Raw genomic sequence first — 7,886 nt, 5'->3', positions numbered from 1 at the left:
TATATATATATATATATATATATATATATATATATATATATGTAATATATGTATGTGTGTGTGTGAATGTGCATGCATGTGTGAATGCATGTGTGTGTGTGTGCTTAAGTGAAACAGATTTTCTCTTATATAGAGAGACTTAGAAGTGAAGCCTTGCTTAATACACCTATAGGGTATGAATTAATTCTAATCCTGCCTTTGAAATGGTTTGAAGGGCTATGGCTATAATCCCTGAAGAAAAGATATGCATTTGACAAGCTAAATATTCCAATTACTATCAGGAATAAATTTATATTCTAATATATAATATACTAATCTATATATGTGTGTACATGCATGTATTTTTGCAAGTCTGTGTGTATGTATGAATATATGTGCCTATGTGTGTATGTACGAATGTGTGCCTATGTGTGTATGTTCTTCTGATTTGTTTTGCAAATTTCTCACCAATGTATATGTATATGTGTGAGTGTGTTTCACTTTTTGAATTCTTTCTATAAAGAAGAAACTGCTTTGTTACAAAGAGAGAATTTTTGTTTTGTTGGATTTAAAGAACAATAAAGACACAAGTTAAATTTTGATCATAACTAAAGTCTTATACATGTCAGATGTTTTGGCAGCAGATCATATTTGCAAAGAATATTCTAGCTTGTCACTTTCTTTGTCTGAAAATTACAGGCATTTTTGGTGAGGATTACCAAATAATCTACGCTGGCTCTCCATCGGTTATGGCATTGAATGTTCCAGTTGATGTGGTCAAGGGAATAGCCTGCATGTGAAATTAACATACAAGTGGCTGAGTACTCCACAATCACACATACCCCTTATGTAGTTCTCAAGAAGATTCTGCATGACACAGAATGTGATAAGGCTGGCCCTTTGAATTACAGGTACAGCTTTATTTTTGCCAGCTGAGGGTCTTGGAGCAACATGAAATACAGTTTCCTTGCCCTATTCACCAGATTTAGCATCTGTAGACTTTCATCTTTTCCCCAAGATGAAGATGCAGCTCAAAGGCTGCCATTTTAACACCATTGTCAAGATCCAGAGTGAATTGCAGAAGGTTCTTGAATTGCTTATAGAAAATAAGTTCCAGGCCAGATTCCCACAGCGGCAGGAATGCTGGAACCAGTGCATTGTTGTGGCAGGTGACTATTTTGGAGGAGATGGTGTTAAAACTTAGGTAAATAAGTTATTTTTTTATCAAACGGGACTAGTCCAGAAACTTTTTGATACCGCCTCGTAATTCAACACACAATTTAACACCTGCACCTGGTCCTTAGGTGCATATAGCAGGGTCTCCGCCCTGTTGCAAGTATGGGAATTGTGTTCCTTGTTTTTTTGTTTTTTTTGCAGGGCCTGGGATGGAACACACACACAGAGTATGAGTGATGAGAGAAGTTTATACAGTTATATATCCTCAATATTTTTCTTGCCAACAAAATATCAACAGGTTACTCCAGAATGTGACAGTACACAAAGACAACGACAGAGACAGCCATTAACTAAGTTATGAATGGTGAGGTGGGTAGGCTGCAAGATGAGAAAGAAAGGGTTGAGAGTACTGGAAAGATTGTCTGAGATTAGGCATCTTAATTGAGAAAATATTTCAAAATATATATATATATATATATATATATATATATATATATCATCATCATCATCATCGTTTAATGTCCGCTTTCCATACTAGCATGGGTTGGACGATTTGACTGAGGACTGGTGAAACCGGATGGCAACACCAGGCTCCAATTTAATTTGGCAGAGTTTCTACAGCTGGATGCCCTTCCTAACGCCAACCACATATATGTATACAAGCATACCCATATACATATGCATGTATGTAGTTATCAGTATGATCAACACGTCTCCATTCTAAGAAATGGGAAACTAAAAATTGTTTTCTGCCAAGTACATTAAGAACACCTGTTGACGAGATATAGTTAGTCTCTGCAATAATGGAGATAATGGAAGCTTAACAGCTAGTCTTTGTTTTTATTTTTGTTTTTGCATTTCCTGCCACCCATTGACAATAAAGATGTTATGATATTATCCAAACATTGATTCTTACATTCAGATAATAACACAAATACATGAAAATAGTTGCTACTTATTTGAAACGGTTGATAGCTATCACTTTGCAATTGTTTTATTGGTAATATCATAACAGATAGAAAGGTAATTTAAAAAACAACAAAAGAAAATTTGAATACATTCTTTGAAAATGGAATGCATTCTAAAAGAAGGTATAGTGAAGAATTAATGGATATAATTGCTAATAATGTACAATAAATGAATCCAAAGACTCGATCTTTGGCAACACCATAATACTACAATTACTGTTATTTTTAACCATTATATAATACAGAAAGTCTTCACAATTAACCATTTATTCTTTACTTCAGGTTTTCCAAACAGCAAATATTTATGGTGTGGAATGTCTGAGAAGAAAGCATAGTGTCCTTGACCCTTTACAATTGTGTTCCTCAACCTTTTACTCCCTCTCAGGCCCCACTATGACTTTCCAAAAAAAATGAATGCCCTATCACTGGTTGGGAAAAAACCACTTCATTTTTAATAATGTCATATGTAAACGAACAGAAGTTTGTTTTTGAAGCGATGAAATGCATTGTAGTACAAGTAGAAAGATATATTTTTCAACATGTAAGTACTAATAGAACAGCATATGTAGGATAAAATCCTTACAGAGCAGAAAAATCTGTCAGCAACCAGCTATGAGACTCAATTGAAGGGATGTGAGTTCGAGTCTCATGGTTGGTTGCTGACAGATTTTTCTGCTCTGTAAGGATTTTATCCTACATATGCTGTTCTATTAGTACTTACACATTGAAAAATATATCTTTTTGTTTTTAATGTTTTATCACAATTATTTGATGCAAGAGAATCTATTGGTAACTCTTTTACTAAATAGTGAGTACAAAAGAAAAGTACATTATTGACTAGGAAAAAAAAAGTGAATGAATCACCTTAATGAGAACCTTTTACCTGGTGACTATGGCACCACCTTTCACTACAATTTTCCCAGGCTCCACCAGTGGGGCATATACCCCACATTGCAAATCACTGCTTTACAGGAAGGAAGGATAGAGGGGCAAAAGAAGAGGTCGGCTGAGCTGGAGCTGAGTATGCAAAGGAGTACTCCATCTTCACTTACACATATAATGGCAAGAAACCCATCACCGCTACAACAAAAGAAACATTATTTTGAAACAGAGACTTTTGTGATATTTGTTCTGCACTGAGTTAAAAACACTTCCTTCTCACATACACTAACAGAAATTCAGTAAACTAGTGATTGGTCTACTGAAAGCCTATAACTAACAGCAATATACACTTAATTATTACAATATGTAATATAGTTTGTTTTCCTAACAGAAAGAACCCTACAGCTAAAAAATTTCTTGATTGCATATTCGTCTTTTTTCTTCAGTTCTTGCATATATTACTTTGCAAAATCTAATAATATACTTTTCTTACTTTCTTTTTTTATTCCAGTTATTCTTGAATATTAAAAAAACACAATCAGTCAAAGGAAAATAAGTTTCTCGGCACGTGCTAAGATTTGGTAAGTATACTGGAATTCTAAGATAATTTCTAAATTAACCATGCCATGACCATATTTCAGTAGAAATTTTCTGACTATTGGGTTCAATTGATTTGAAAATAATCAAGTATTTTGCAAGAATGTCTTTAAAATAACTAATTTTGTCATTATTAGCCTGGAGTCTGGCATATAACTTAACCAAAGCTCCTCGTGTAGAATTAGGATAGAAAAGCATATCTTGTGATATTGGTTTCACATTTTGGCACATCCAGGCAAATAGCAACTCTCAGGAATTGTTCAGTTTAAGAGCAATGGATTATTCTTTGCTGTGAAGTGTCTTTCCACAGTTAGGTGGATTACATTATTTGAAATAGACACATGCTACCATAATTTGAGGAAACTGATGGTAGCATGTGTCAGTAAATGCTATAGTGTGATATACATAATGTTGGATAACTTCATGTCTTCCTTTTTCACACATAAACACACACACACACACGCTCACACACAAAACATACTTCTTTCGGTTTCTTATATCTTTACTGCCCACAAGGGGCTACACACAGGGGACAAACAAGGACAGACAAACGGATTAAGTCGATTATATCAACCCCAGTGCCTAACTGGTACTTAATTTATCGACCCCGAAAGGATGAAAGGCAAAGTCGACCTCGGCGGAATTTGAACTCAGAACGTAACGGCCGATGAAATACCGCTCAGCATTTCGCCCGGCATGTTAACGATTCTGCCAGCTTGCTTCTTTCAGTTTCTGTCTTCCAAATTCACTGACGAGGTTTTCGTCAGTCCAAGACTATGGCAAAAGACACATGCCCAAGGTGCCATGCAGTGAGACTGAACCTGGAACCTTGTGGCTGAGAATCAAGCTTCTTAACTGTACACTCATGCCTGCACCTATAAATTTAAACTGGAAATTCGTCCTGAATGTTTGCAGCAGAAAGGAAGCAGTGAAAAACAACTCGAGGCCAAAGGATAACAAACCATTTCACAGATTAAATCAACCAACCATACACTAGAATGGTTCCTCCAACAATCTTCCACCATTTCCTGTTTACCAAAATTCACTTACAAGCCCTGGCCATAATACAAAAAGAAAATTTTTTTTAAAAATGCAATTGGCAAAGCTGCTGCAAGGAGGGATTGAACCAAGAACAGCATAGATAAATATTGTACATCTTACCTACTGAACCTCCATTATAGCTAACACTCAACTTATTAAATTTAAGACTTGCTACATATGAATCCAATTACCTTCTCCAAAGATAATAATGAATTTTGATAACTGGCGGAAATTTTGCCCAACAACAAACAAGTCAAGTTCTTTACGTAGAAGCTATTTCTTTAATTAAATTGTGTGATTCCAACCTGAAAGACGGAAGAAAATCTGTTGATGGAAATTCAACTGCTAAACTGAAATGAGATGCGCTTTAATGAGTAAACTTTGAAAATCAATAAACTGACAAATATAAGTTATTATATTTCTATTTTCTATTTCTATTTATATTTATGTTTAGATTTTATTTTTACAGCTAAGTCTTACGCATATTAAAATTCCTTGTGTAAAGCAAGTGAAATTGTTATTAATTTAAAGAATGAGTAAGATTCTTCAAAGAATAAGTGCACATATTAAATATAGGTGTGTTTGTGTGTGGGCGTATGTATACATATATATATACATATATGCATGTTTATCATCAACATCATAATCAGCATCATCATCATCAGTAGCAGCAGTCACAGCAGCAGCGTTTGATGTTCATTTTCCATGTTGGTATGTGTTGGATTGTTTGACAGGAGCTGGCAAATCAGAAGACAGCCCTAAACTCAACCATCTGCTATGGATGAATGCTGTAATACTGACCAATCTACATGGTGTATCTGGGTACTTTTTCTGTGGCACCAGCTCTAGTGAGGTCACCAAGTAACTTGCAAGGCATGACCCCCTCCTCAGCTGAGAGTGGTGTAGCATCGATGGAGGTGGTTTTGTGGAAGGTGATGAGAGGTTTGAGTATGAGTAGAGGGACAGAAATAGGCGATTTTCAGTAGAGGGGTACACTCAAATTAAAGGGAGGTAAATGAAATGGAACCAAGGATTAGATAGGAGGGTGGATTCATGAGACCGGGAAGGGAGAGTGGAGGACAGGGAATGTAGCGAGTCGGCAAAAAAATACAGGGTGGTGGAGCTAGAAAGATGTATTGTAGATACATAAATACATATAGATATAAATATATATGGGAGGTATCATGAAAGGCCTTGTTGGAGGCCCAACCTTCTGAGTTTTTTTGCAGGGCTTTGTAAAACTGAAGGGCCACAACCAATTATATAAGCACCAAACTTTAAATAATTTCTGTAGTCTATTTGGTTCCTTAAACCCCCCTCATAACAGTACTCCAGCATGGCCTTAGTCTAATGTTCGTAATCACTAAAGTGTTGTTCATTATTATTAAATGAAACTCATAACATAATAGACATGTTTACACTCATAAATATCAATAGCAATCTCTTAGAAACAATGGTGACCGTAACAGTTAGGCATGCAAAATTATTCTAATACCAATCTCATTGGTAGTAAATAATATTTTACCTTTTGTTTTTGGTTTTTTTTTAATGTTTTTGGTTAATATTCTATCAAACATTTTCCCCCCAATCATGTAACCAAATGAGAAAATGTGATGCAAATTGGATATAACCTCCAGTTTTTCTTCTTTACATTTTTCAATAAAATATCTTATTAAATATTCAAATCTATCTATTGTCATAGATCCATAACCTTGGTCACTGTTGTTCTATTCTCTTGTATGGAATAAAATGAAAGTAATATGGTATCTGTTAGGAGAGAATCAATTTTACAATGTCTAGGAAATGACCAAAAATATTTTCACTAAGATACCAGTGGTTCTCATTTAGTTAGTGCTTTAACCTTTTAATACAATGCTTCTCAATCAGGGTCCACGTGACCCTTGGGGGTTCAAATAAGATTTTGTTTTTAAAGTTTGTGAGCAACAAATTTGTTATGTCCTTACAAAACACAAAATATTTTAACAATTTTTTAATACAATTCCTTATAATAATGGTTTCAAGTTTTGGCACAAGACCAGCAATTTTGAGGAAGAGGCTGAGTTAATGACATCAAGCTTAGTGTGCAACAGTCTAACCCATGCCAGCATGGAAAACAGATGCTAAATGATGATGATGATGATGATGGTGGTGGTGATGGTGGTGGTGGTGGTGATGGTGGCGGTGGTGGCGGTGGTGGCGGTGGTGATGATGATGATGATTAACATTTGGTGGGGTTATTCAAATACATCAACTTTTCTGACACTTCTCAGCAGAATCATAGCTTGCCATTGTTCAAAAAGGACTGATGGGCCATGCTTTTGTGGTCTATACTAGGAATTGAGAGCAAGTGGATTTTTGCCCTCTTCTCTCTCCTCTTTTCCAGAATTCTCTTTGTGTTCAAACTTTGCTCAAAAAATGTTGTCAATAGGGATGAGCAGAAGTAGGTGCCGTACCATTTTGGTTTCATTCTCATTGTGCCTGTTGCTGTTGACCTGGTTTGCCCTGTTTGTTTCTCTTTGAATTCTTAACAGTGATGTTCTGCAAACTGTACCACTGAGGACTGACAGACATGAATTCTATTGGTACAGGAGCACACTTTATCAAACACACTTATTGAGTCAACCTATGATAAAAGACATACCAACTTTGACCATCTCATTTTGTTTGTTTCAAGCATAGTTAATCTAAGACCGCATTAGCCAACGTTTTCTGTGGGGTTTTTTTTTCTGTTTCAGAGCTCTTGCGTGATTTGAGAGACATCTAATTGTTATTTCTACAAGATCAAGCAATAACATAGATGTACTTTAATGTCTTGGACACAATGCATTATTTTAATAGCGATATGATTCCAGAAGAGTTAAATATTTCTTCCCATAAATCTACAGACAGTCTACTTTTCACACCAACCATCTCCCCTTTGCAGCATCATATGTCTGTCTGTTTGTCCCTCTCTGTCTATTACTTATAGAATGATTGTAAGATTTTGCTTATATGTCTGACAGTATGTCAAAAACTATGTATTATTCCGCATTATGGATTAGAGAGAAATCTCTAGGCTTTAACATTATTTTACAACTTTCATTTAGATTTCATTTACCATTCATTCAGAATTCTTGATTTATGAAGGGGAAAAATACAAGTCTCACATCACACTAACGATGTGAATGGAACTGAAAGTTAGCTCTTATTGTTGTGGCTAATGTAGTTGTTTTTATTGTTGTTGGTGGTGGTGGTAGTGGTGGT

General features: G+C 35.4%; 1 protein-coding gene across 2 annotated transcripts in view; it reads left to right on the top strand.

Annotated features, from left to right (window-relative positions):
- The window catches only part of LOC106874489 (uncharacterized), a 384,280-nt gene that overhangs the window by 165,639 nt on the left and 210,755 nt on the right, over positions 1-7,886 (top strand). For both annotated transcript variants that reach the window (XM_014922234.2, XM_014922232.2), the window contains exon 3: positions 3,517-3,586. The gene's annotated coding sequence lies outside the window, so the exon portion shown is untranslated. The remainder of the gene's footprint in view (positions 1-3,516; positions 3,587-7,886) is intronic.

Source organism: Octopus bimaculoides, chromosome 12, assembly GCF_001194135.2.
Source record: "Octopus bimaculoides isolate UCB-OBI-ISO-001 chromosome 12, ASM119413v2, whole genome shotgun sequence".
Lineage (NCBI taxonomy): Eukaryota > Metazoa > Mollusca > Cephalopoda > Octopoda > Octopodidae > Octopus > Octopus bimaculoides.
The sequence above is the reverse complement of the archived record's forward strand: the minus strand, read 5'-3'. Positions and strand labels throughout refer to the sequence as shown.